The sequence below is a fragment of the Melospiza melodia genome, chromosome 15 (genome assembly GCF_035770615.1).
Source record: "Melospiza melodia melodia isolate bMelMel2 chromosome 15, bMelMel2.pri, whole genome shotgun sequence".
Lineage (NCBI taxonomy): Eukaryota > Metazoa > Chordata > Aves > Passeriformes > Passerellidae > Melospiza > Melospiza melodia.
In genome coordinates, this window is record NC_086208.1 from 1,203,293 (window position 1) to 1,215,728 (window position 12,436).

The 12,436-nt window shown below is 41.4% G+C and overlaps 1 protein-coding gene across 3 annotated transcripts in view; it reads right to left on the reverse strand.

Moving 5' to 3' along the window:
• Positions 1-12,436, reverse strand: part of RORA (RAR related orphan receptor A) — a 359,385-nt gene that overhangs the window by 330,831 nt on the left and 16,118 nt on the right. The gene's annotated exons all lie outside the window — the stretch shown is intronic.

Below are 12,436 nucleotides of genomic sequence, written 5' to 3' on the forward strand. Positions count from 1 at the left end.
AATTAGTAAAAGCTCTAAATTTAAAGATGAATGTGTGAGAGATCAATGGTAATATATCCATGTAAATAATTTCAGCATACTCTTTCCAAAACCAGCATGTAGCTATTTAAACAGTTCTATGCATGGAAATTAGTAGAAAGTCTACAGTTAAGAAAACCCAGGTAAATTGCACAGCTAAGAGTGACGTACATAGATTGTATTTACCATGAGTGAGATACTGTCCTGGACATGCAAATTTGAATTGGTGTAAATTTGGACATGCATTTGAGTCCTGGCTAAATTTGAATTGGTGTCCCTGTCCATTTGCCCACGTTTCTGAGAAGCCGGAAAAGCCTGAACACTAAAATGTCACCTTCCTCCACTGGCAAGACCCTGTGAGGACTTCTGGTGACCCCTGTTCTTTCAGCAATTTGCTTTTATCATCCTCTTTGGCAGGCTGGAGGCTGCTCCCAGGGCCATGCCTGGGGGCTGCAGCACAGCTCCATGGCCTGTCCCCTGGTGCCACCACTGCCCTGGGCCCTGATGGCACCTCCAGCCTCCTTCCCTGCCAGCTTCACCCACCAGGGCCCTGTGCAGCAGAGCAGAGGCTTCAGGGGCTCCTTGCCAGGCCCCAGTGCAGGGCAAAAGGACCCAAAGCCCTGCAGGGATCACCTGGGGTACAAACACCCAGCCTTGGGCTCTGCCTCTGCCACAGGGGTACTCACTGGCACTCACCGTGGGGCAGACATGGTGCTGGCATAAAATACACAAAGGCTATTGCTGCTTCTGAGCTCTCTAAAGAAAAAAAAAAAAAAAAAAAAAAAAAAAGAAAGAAAATATGGAAGAGAGAGAAGGCCAGGGGCTCAGAAAAAATGTGGAGGAAGTTTCAAGGAAATACATGGCCTGTCTCCCAACTCCAAGCCCTTGAAGGAATAGAAATCTTCAGCATCCTCTGCCTTCTTTCCCAGTACTCTGCTCACTTCTTGGGAGAGTTTCTATTTTGATTAAACACACGAGAAGCTGGAGAAATGTCTTTATTATTTAACAAGGCCCTGCAAACACTCCCTTGGGGAGCTGAATGCCTGCACTGGCAGAGGAAGCTCACCAGTGCATGGGGCTGCTCTCAGCAGGGCTCCCAGGCTGAGCCAGAGCTCACTAATGATCCCATCCCTGATAGATGATCTGTGCTCGCTGCACTAGCGAGCATGCACAGTAATTGCTTCACCCCAGCACACAGATTCTCCTCCAGTACACCTGGGAAGAGCTGTGGGGAGCTGGGCTAAGAGCACTTTTGGAGGAGTCCATGAAAGCTGAGCAGTGTTTAACCTCTGCAGCACCTCACACCACCATGCCAGCTGTAATGCCATGATCTGAAAGCACACAGGGGCAGATGCACGTTCCACACAACCTCCTTCACAACACAGTTGTGCAACAAACAACATCCTCTGCTATCACATCTCTCAGAGCACCAAATAAGCCAAACATCCAAGTCATAGAATACTATCAGCAACGTAGAAAAGGAAATTTAGCAGCTCAGTGCTGCTGCCTATGTAACACAGCAAAAGCAGGCAGCTTTTCCATGGCCTGCTTTATCGCTGTGTTTGGATTAGTGCAATGTGAAACGCAGCAACTGCTGTTATGTAACTAAACCCTGAGTATACAGTTGTCATTCTGGGTAAATTTAACTCTGCAGGTTTAGGACAGAGGTCTATCGCCAGGCAGGCCATGTGAACTAAGGGAAATTTAAAGACACAGGGTCCTTTTTTGTTTGCTGCTTGCACAGGAATAATGGGGTGGGTGAGTCCTGCACCAAGGCTGCCCGTCACAGAGGGCTGGTGGTGACAGCCCCTGCCAGAGCGAGCTCCAGAGCACCAAACCCTGGGCAGGCAGAGCTGCCTGCTGAGGCAGCTGGCTCCCTCCTCCATGTGCAGGCACCAACAACACAGACAATTCCAGGGTTTAATGCAGTGAGGAGCCAAAGTGCACGTGCTTGTGCCGTGATGAAATCATAACAGGGAGCCTTGTAATGAGAATAGAGTGTATTATTAGCACTGTTAGGAAACTGTTTTAGCACTTGCAATTAATGCTTCCCTATGACTATCAGTTCATATTAATCTATTAAGCTGTTTTCCTTCTTTTATCATTTAGCAAGAGGCAAGTAGTCACTGAATTACCTTTAGCTGAAACTGGTGAATAAGCACTGACGTTGGAACAGTGTCAGGGAATGATAACATTGCTCAACCAACATCAGAAAATAAACACCTGAAGCAGTAGCAGTAAACATAACTCAGAACTGAAATATTTCTAGAAAAGCCTCCCTGAAACTGACTATAGCCTTATTTTAATGTCTTATCATACAATATTCTAATAAATTTGAAATACCACAAAGTTATTGGTTTGGGGCTTTTGTTTTTCTTTCTAGCATTTAACAGAGCTGAAGAGCCTTTTTTAGGTGAACATCTACCAGCAGAGATTCCTCCCCTGTTCTACCAGCATAGCTGCACCACCCCCTGATTCAGGTTTTGCTGGGAAATGCTTCCATGTGTTTGAGAGTAAAAAACCCCATCTTCTTCACGGATAGAACAGTTTTCACTTCTCTGAACCAAAACTTGTTTTCAGAGTTAAATGAATGAGGACATTGCAGAAGGAAAGAAGATTGTAGTGACTTCCACTGGATCACCTGCTGTTGACAACTTATCCTCCAGTTCACAGGTTTGCAATAGATAGTGACAAAGCTTTTCTTGGATTATTGCATTCCAAAGAAAAATACTGAAACTCTCAAAGCTAAGAAGCTGACTGTGATGTGACAAAAGCATGAACTGAAGCAACATATGTTTTAACATATTTAAAAGACAAGCACAATTGACTGTCTCTTGAAACTCATTAAAATAATTCTCTTCATAAGCAAAGTACAGCACAGTGCAGTAGGATGAGAACAGAAAAAGAAGAGGATAGTGAAAGAAAACCAATAGCTTTACAAAATTTAAAAAATAATATCCTACCTGATAAATTGATAAAGATTTAACACAGATTCTTCCATCTGTGTTATGAAAAACGTGTTCATTTTCTTTCAACTGCAAATCATGCTGGGGAGGCAAAGCAGGATTTACAGAATTTACCAGGGATTTCTAGACATTCTGCAAGACACCCAAGGAAGAAGCTCTGACTGCACTGCAGACAGCTCAGCACCCAAAGGGATCCAGCTGAACTGCACAGGTCACCTGGGCATAGCTGGCCCAGTCCAACCACTGCCACACCAGTGGTTTCACTGCTCATCCATCATACAACCAACATTTTTTTCTTCTTCCATCTTCCCTTTAAGGAACCTCCAGAAGGAAATTTGAGAGCCCCATCAATTGCCCAAATGCACAGGTTGTATAAATAAAATGTAATGAACTCACATAATGAGTAATAATATCTCACAGGCTGATGTGTGGCTAGAGGTGCAGGTGCTGCAGTGCTCTGCACCCATGGGTCCCTTCCCCAGAGATAAGAGCTGGTGGCCAGAGTGCTTTCCAGCAGCCACTGGATGGCACAGCCTGGCCCAAAGCAATCCCAAACCAATCCTACAGGTTCAGAGCCTGTCTGGCACAGCCCTGCCTGTGGAGTACCACAGAGGGCTAAGGAAATGCAAAGGTTGAAACTGACAGTCACTGCCAAATGCTCTCTTTATTTTCACTTTCACTGCATCCCCCTTCCAAAAACTTATCTACAAAGAAAAAGTGAATCTTCAGTGATGACAATAGAGGAAAGAGCTCAGTATCACATTTGACCAAGTAATCTTCAGTTTCTTCAATCCCTAAGTTATGTTCACATCAAGATCCATATGAACTTCCACCAATATCTGCCAGAAGAACGATACACTTTTAGCATCAGAACCATTCCATTGCAGCACCACTTCAATGCCAGATAAATGCACTGCTTTTAAATTCCTCTTTCCACTTTGTACTGTTAATCAACAATTTTCACATTAACAAATGAACTAAACAATGCTCTCTCAGGCTGGAGCAGCAATGCCAGGCGCTGGCTGCCAGCCCCTGTGGAGGAGCCCAGCACCAGCAGCCCTGCCCATCAAGCAGATTAGATCAAGGCAGACACTCCGGGTACATTCAATGCCTGTTGATTACACCCACAAGCCACACCCATCTTTCCAATTACTCCTGGCTTCATCATTCCTTTTCCCTCTAGGCTTGTAGACAGTTCTGTATCTTGTTTCCTAACAGACGTAACAAGGTCTTTGATGTTCTCATCACTTCTCTTTAACTTCCATTATAGTCAGCATTTTCATTGAGACTGAAATTAGAGCTTAATGCTCCTAGTTTAAAAAGACTTTCAAATAAGTCAATTAAATTTATCAAGTGACATATGTATGTTTTTTAAATGCAAAAACCCTATGCAACTCATTGGACTGGACTTTTTTTTCACTTGAGCTGACAATGTTCCTTTCAGAATCGAACTGAAATGCCAAGAAAATAACACAAGTTCTAAAAATGCCCATCCTAATGAGGGAGGAAGAAATTTTAAATATATACCTCCTTACTGCTGAACTGGTTACATTTATTTTATGTGAGTTGGGTACTGTAAACTCCTCCATGACTTACACTCTGATGACAGCAGAAGAAACAGGGTAATATATAATTATCAGGAGGGAAAACTGGAAGCAATTGCTCAGGAAGCTGGCAAAGCTGGCCAGCAGCATGTGTCCAAAGGAGAACATTAACTTTTTGATTCCCAGGTACACACCTAACTAACAACACAGTAGAGTCATAGGTAAGACTTGAAAATTCCACATTTCCAATACATGTGAGGAATGGAAATGGAAGCAATCAATTAGCCATCCCACAGGAGCTGCAAGCCAAGGGCTAGAAAAGTATAACAAAATGTGTCTTGGGACACAATTATTGTAACATACTGACAGAGGCTCCTGTCTTTGTGTTCCATCCAAACCTCATGCTCCCAAGGGACTTTTTGCTAAAATTAAATTTAAAATCACAATGGCTTGTCAATATTTCTAATAATTTTAGACTATGGAAATGATGAGTCTTCCGTGAGTTCATGTTTGAAGCATACAAAAAGCTTTATAAAGAGCAGTGTGGTTTGGCAAGAGCAGTTCATATGCTCTGGCACTAGATGAGCACTGCCCATGCCCTGTCCCACTCCTCCTCTTGGAAAGGTAAATTTTTCACCCTTGTCTTGATTAACAAAGTATTACAGCCTTAACAAATTTTCATTCAAGCATTCTGTATTTCTAAGCACACCCATATATCACAGCCTTCTCCACAGGCACTCCATGTTTTGCCTTTTTTTCCTCCAATGTCTGTTGTTCTTATTTCACAGTTACATCAGGATTTTGAAATGCCCACAACTCCTGAGGCTGGCACCAGACAAGTGGCTTCTGTTTCACCCATGAGCATATGTTGCCCATTTAAACCAGTTTAATTTCCAGTTTCCCTTGCACAAAGCCTGGTGCACAGAAGACACCATTCAAGTGCTTTTGTACCATCAGCAGGAGCTCCTCATTACTCCACAGATCCATGAAAGCCATAAACTCCTGGTGCAATGGAAGCTGCAGGACTGAGCAGAGGGAACAGGAAGGCAAGGTCTTGCCTGCTCAGGGAGATCAGCACCAGGAAGAGCTACTTCAGTTCTTGATGGGCAAGAGAGGGTGAAAAGCACACTCTGGATTTTAACTACAAACATCACATATGGATATCTCAATTTTCAGAAAAGCACCAAAACCATATTAATTTATTTGCAAACAATTGAAATCTCAGAGCAGAGGACAGTTAGTTTAGGGACTGCCTGACAGCTCCATCATAATAGTTCATTATTTTCATGCTTTCATAGCCTAAGGACTGTGGGCACATTAACAACAAATAAACTTCTGAGGATAATTAAAACATAACGAGAATTCCTTCCTTAAACGAATACAAGAGTGAGAGCAAAGACAAGTTCCCAACGTGCCATACCAGTATGCGACAAAAGGTAAAATCAATGAAGATAACAAAACCCTGGGAGTTGTTTTATTTTTAGGCACCTCCCAACCTTTTCTTCTACTTGCCAGTGTGCCTTTCTGGCTGGCTGAACTAGTTACTCAAAGCACCTGACAGTTTCAGCTGACTCAAGGAACACATTTAAGCTTTATCTGTGCAGCAGAGTTATTTGCATCAACTCAAGAGTCTGTGCTTTTGACAGTTGTCTCATTTAATTGAGTACAAAAAGCTGTCAGTCTAAAGAAACTGAGCCCAAGGTAAACTCACTTTGAACTAACCATCTGCCAGAGCATCTCTCAGGACAGTCAATACTTAAGGATATGGTGAATCCAGTTCTCTGCATCCCTAATTAGATCATTCCTGAATTAAACTGTCAATGGCCCTAAAAATTCTACGTGCACTTTGCAACTACTGAGCTAAGTCTCTTTTCCCTAAAGACAAGCGTTAGGGAAAGCCCACAAAGTCTCTCTGGTAACTATTACAGCAGAACAAAAACATTTCCACAACAGCTGAAATCCATACAGCAGCCCCCAAAATACCAATTTCTATGAAGATGCTGCTCCAAATACAGGTTTCCGTGTTCTATCACAGCATTAAAACAAAAAAGCAGCAATATCCCAGAAGAGAGGAGAAAAGCAGATAATATTGCCCTGGGGAAGATTTTTCTTCATTTCCCAGCAGTGCTGCGGATCAGGCCTGGTCAGGGAATTTACTAATTGGAGTGCATAGGCAGGACTCAGTTGTTGCAGGGCCACAGCCTTTCCAGCTGCAGAAGTAAACAAATTAACTCCTCCACATTAGCAAGGCAGAGGATGAAGAACCAGATTTACCACTAATGCAGCTCCCTGGTAAACACTGCACACACAGCACCCAGCCTGGCACTGCTAAAATAACATTTCACAGGGCTCTGATGCTCATTATCAATTACAATCTCCACTGCCTTTTTTTTTTTTTTTTTTCTGCAGAGGAATAATTTTTAAACTCACTCCTCTATATGGATTCTCTAGTGTCTAATAATAAGTACTTTCATTTAATTGCTTGCAATTAAGCCTCTTCTGTATGCCTGTTCTCAGAAAACTTGCGGATATGTCATTATCTTTGAAACATCTGTCCTTCTGTCAAACATGACCAAAACTGATGGATTGAAGAATAGCAGTGGGAGGGGAAACATAGCTAAAATTGAAATCCCCATGAAAGAATGAGAATGAAAGGAAATATGAAGATGACAACCTTGAGGGTAAGAAGAGTAGGAAAGGAAAATGAATGAAAATATCATAACATTAGTTTATTCACAAGAAACAAACACAACTTGGAAATCTATCTGTGTTCAGTCTGTTAACTAATCTGCCACTTCAAACCTTCCACCTTTTTTTAAACCCTGCTATTTTCATGAAGAAGCAGATGAAACAACACAGCACTGGAATACAATTATTAGAGAGCCTCAAAGCTGCTTGGATCTGGTTTAGCTTCTCCAGAAAGTCTAGACAGGCATTTCAGAGCTGGAGCTGAGTGCTGCAGAGCTACAGATTAATTCAGCACTCTTAGCAGATGCTAATTAACCCTATTTATCTTTATTTGAGGTTAGAGATGCTAGTGTCCAGTCTTGCATAGAAAACAAAACCCTGAAATCAGGAAGATGTGACTAAAAAGGAAAAGTAATAAAGGCAGCCACTTCTGTGCAACTCCATTTAGAACACAAGGTGCGAAGACAGGAAAAACAAAATCTTAACTCCACATCCAGCACTCCCTTTTCACTGTCTTACTTTCATCCACAGCATCCTGGCTTATCTAAGAGAACTATTTGTCAGCTAACTGAATCCTCAAGTCCCTGAAAATTAATTCCACATTTGTAGTTTCTCTGGTATATTCTCAACCCTTTGAAATACACGAGGAATTAATCCATTCAAAGAGGTCTGTTGTTCAAAGCTACCCTTTCTCCCATTTTTTTGAGGAAGGATTCAAGCAAATATAAGAGCCTGGGGTTTACAACATGCATTTTGTACCTGGCCATGACCTGCTAATCTTCAAAGTCTATTGATCCATGAATGTTTCTGGAGTAAAATCATTGATTCTTTAGAGAGCCAGAAAGAAGCAGCTAAAATGAGAATGTCTGGAGGACCTGGATAAATAAATGGTGAAATTTCAAATTACTGTAATGAAAGATTTTCAGGCATTAAAATGTATGTATTATGATAATTTCATGAGGATTCCAGGGTTTGGGTTTGATTTGGGGTATTTTTAATTTGCTTTTTGTTTGTTAGCTTTGGTGGGTTTTTTTAATAACACAGTGGTGTATAAAGGACCAAATTCTACACTCAGTTATGCAATGTGTAGATTCTGACAGCAGCTTCCTAAGTGCACATGAAAATACATTTAGGCCCTAGAGTCAGCCATAAAAATTTAAATGACATTGCATATACAGAGATGGAAGTGTCATTCCATCTGAAATATTTCCCAATCGGTAGCAGACATAAATTACATGAAAATGAAAAATATTACACAGGGCTTGAATAAAAGGAATTTGAAAAGGTCTCAGTTTGTAACAATAATTGCATTGGACCTGACACAGACTAACTGCAGTGGGCCACCTACTCTCAAAATACAGTTTTGGCTATTTCTTGTTTTGTTCACAATGGACTACAAGTATGAATTTCTCTGATTACTGCCTAGGTCTGTAAAGAATGCAAGTCCCAAGAAAGAAAGGACTCTTCCTGCATGAACAAGAAGATGGGGCTGCATCTCTAAGTGAAATGACACTCAACTTTACAGGGTTAACAATGATCAGGAATCTGAAAATGATGTCCTTTAAAAACACATAGATCCAGTACTCAACCTCCCAACAATTATTTTTTTAATTATGGCTAGAAGGAAAAAGCAGACAGGGATCTCTTGGTCTCAATTTAATTTTTGCCCTAGAAGTGCAAGTGGGGGAAGTGCACCCTAAATGAACTCACCTGTCTCTAATTCTTTCCTGTAATTCATGGTGGTGAGACAAATTCCTCTCCTGCACCTGGGCTGAAGCCCCCATGGTGTCAATATGTGAATTTGCAATATTCTATTAATACAGTGGGATTGCCTAAATTTGTATTGTTTACAGGAGAGAAACAGGTATGCTCATGGTGATTTCCTGACTTAATTCAGACATCAATCTTCAGAAGTGTTGCCCTCTTGATTATCCCCTAAAGGTGCCAGCTTCTCTATATTAGACAATACAGGGCATTTTGAAGAACTTAGGTACACATATCTACTGTGCAAACACCATGGATTGTTAAAGCAGTCCTGCAGGGGATGACTTTCCCCTGTGCTGCAGTTTGGGTAAGAGGTATCAATATTGCATACCTGGAGAGAAGTAGTATTTGAACACCCTAGCACAGCTGTTCACAGTGGAAAGTGAAACACAATAATGCCTCTTATCAGCCAGGGACACTTGCTCCTCTCCTTTTAAACAACTAAGAAAGGGAAATGATCAGAACAGGTAATGCAGACTGTACCTGCCATTGGCAAGGAAAATGGCTGGAGCTTCAGGGCCACCACACAGAATAATTGAGGAGCAGGAGAGCTGGAAAGTGGGATTTTGGGAGGAAGCTGGGTAAACACCTTCCAGCAGGGTGCTTTGTAACACCCAGCAATGCAGCTGGGAGTCAGCACACAGGGCATTCCTCCATGCCTTACAGTGACTATTATCTACACTAAGCACTTGAAGCAATTTCAAAACATTACTCACTCATTTGGTTTCCAGACATCAGAAGCCTCTCAGAAGAGGTTTCTCTCATCTTCTGCTCTTTCTCGTTCTGTATTATGCAGGATTTTTGATTTGCCCATTGATCAGCTGTGACACAAACAATATTTTCATATTTCTTTCCTCAGCCCAAACAGGAGCTCCCACATGGTCTTCAGGATCTGTGCTTCCAGAGACAAGACACTTAGGATCCCACACCAGGACTTTTCCTCATTTCTGCCAGGACTCTTTAGGGTCACTGGCATACACTGAACCTCCATGAAAGGATCACAGGGAAATCTGATGTAGGCAGCAGAATTCGCCCTCTCTTACTTGCCCAATCTAAATTCAAGAGCACTAATCACTCTTGGAGGAAATAACTCTTTATACTTCAGGCTAGACACTCCAGGCAGCCCTACCTGCCACAGAAGGTGCAAATCCCACACATCAGCCTGGCTGGGGAAGAAACAGAGCCTACATTGGTTTTTCAGTTGTAACTATTACCTTGGCATTTAAAGCAAGAGAAAAAGCAATCGACCAAAATATTCCCACTTCAAGAAGTCCTTATGTACATTGCAATGCCATTGCTTTGACTGGGTAGTGTATCAGTGACAATAGCAGCACACCAACTCATTTCATGAACACTGTCTTTCTGCCTGTAGCAGCCAACAAATTTTATTCTGCTTGTTTGAGAAGACCTTTGTGCTGCTTACATTATTATTTTGTCTTGTTTACATTGCATGGCTATTTCATACCACACAATACTGATCACATATCCAGCATCACCACAGCAAAAGCAAACAAAAAGCCAGCACTACTTTTACTTTTTGCAAACTCTACACAAACTGATCCCTGTGCAGGAAACATTCCAAGAGCCACTGAAAGCCCTGCAAATGTTTATTGCCAGTTCCAGTGGGCAGAGGCCATTCACACAGACTGCACCTGTGGGGCTCTGTGGTCTGCTCTCATCTGGCCTAAACAATTCAGTTCCAGAGGATTCCACAGAAAACATTCCTCTCCCTCAGGCTGAGTCTTACAAAGAGAACATAAGCAAAAACAAAAGCATTGGTAACCAGCCTCATGGCAAAAAAAGATCCCTGTTGGGATGGTACCTCAAAGCATGGCTGGGCTAGCAGCTCCCCTTAGCAGAGCACTTGTTGTAACAGGGGCTTTGCCTAGGAAACATTGGATAGTGCCTCTTTAATATTCCAAATTGGTAGTAATTACTGCCAGCCCATAATCTTAGATGTTCTCAGTAATCAGTTAAAGTTACTTGAAAAAAAAATCTGTACAAGAGACTGGTGCTTATTTCTGTCTAGCCAGAAGGAAGGTTGTTAGGACAGAGATGAGCAAAGCTAAGTTTCATTAAACTATCACAAAGTTTACTCACCATGAAAAACACTGGCTATAAATGAGGGATAAGACATATAAGAAATAAATAAGTGAGAAATACCTACAGGCAAGAGACTGAAAAGGCTGGAGAAAAGGCAGCACAGAGAAGAAAAAGCAAAATAGTTAAACAAAGTTACTCCAACACAAGGCAAGTGTAACACAGCTTATTAATCCTCAGTGGGGGGAGACCTCAATTCCATTACCCTTTCAACACAAAACAGCATACCAGTCAGTAAATAATAACCTACTAGAACATCATTTTTATTAGTTTGATTGCCAGTACTTATCTTACTAAGACAAAAATCAACACTTCCTCTAACTCTTTCCCAGCTGTTTATCTTTCAGAAGCAGTACTCCAATGCATCCATTTAGCAATTTATGAGCAAGCCTGCATCTGCTCCAGTTGTTCACCACATCCATTTTCTGAAACAAAAACATCTTCTTGTCTCCATTAATTGGTCACTAAATTTTGATACCAACAGTTCATCATTTGTTATAATTTTGTCAATTAAGAAAAACCAGCCTGGAAGATGATCTCTACCATCTTCTGTCTCTATCACTGCATCTGCTGCTACCTGAAACCTTCTTTTGCTCTTTTAGAATTACTTGATAAAACTACTTGTCAATGCTTTGAATGGAACCTTCATAGCTTTATTGAACTGGTTAATTCTACTGAGATAATAAAAGCTGAAAGGATGACAAACAATGTTTTGGATAATTCCAGTTTCTGAATTCTACTGTGACCCACCCTTAAAGGGAATGAAGTACCTGCCCTGGCACTTCCATCTTCCAAACTGGCACTTCATCTAAAATACAGGAACGTTTACAGGTCCCATTTATAAAAATGGCTCAGAGTTTCCAAGTGACACAGACCCATAAGGGGAGGTGAATTTTCTCAACTGTTCCACAAAAGCAAATGCAGCACAGGCATCATTATCAATTAAGCAACGTTCATTTCCCTTTCTTTATGATCCACCTTTCCTCCAGGACTATAAATATTTTAAAATTCAATATCCACCAGCTCCCAACATCTACATGTTGGAAAAAAAAGCTCTTAGGAAATCTGCTCAGCTCAGAAACGAAAGCTGAAAGAAACTGTTTGAATAAATATAAGCACATTTTAGAAATAATTCTTGTGTTAGAAAAATCACTCCCACTTGAGTGTGAGAAATGCTAAGAGTAAATTTTTTTCTGCTTCCTTCCCCCATAGAGAAAAGAAGGAAAGAAATCAATGTTGTTTTGCTGCATATTTAACACATAATATCTTGGTAACACTTGCATTAGCAAGACTCAAACAGTGAGGAGACCAGAAGCTTACCTGATCTCTTGGGATGCAGCACAACCTACTTCAAAA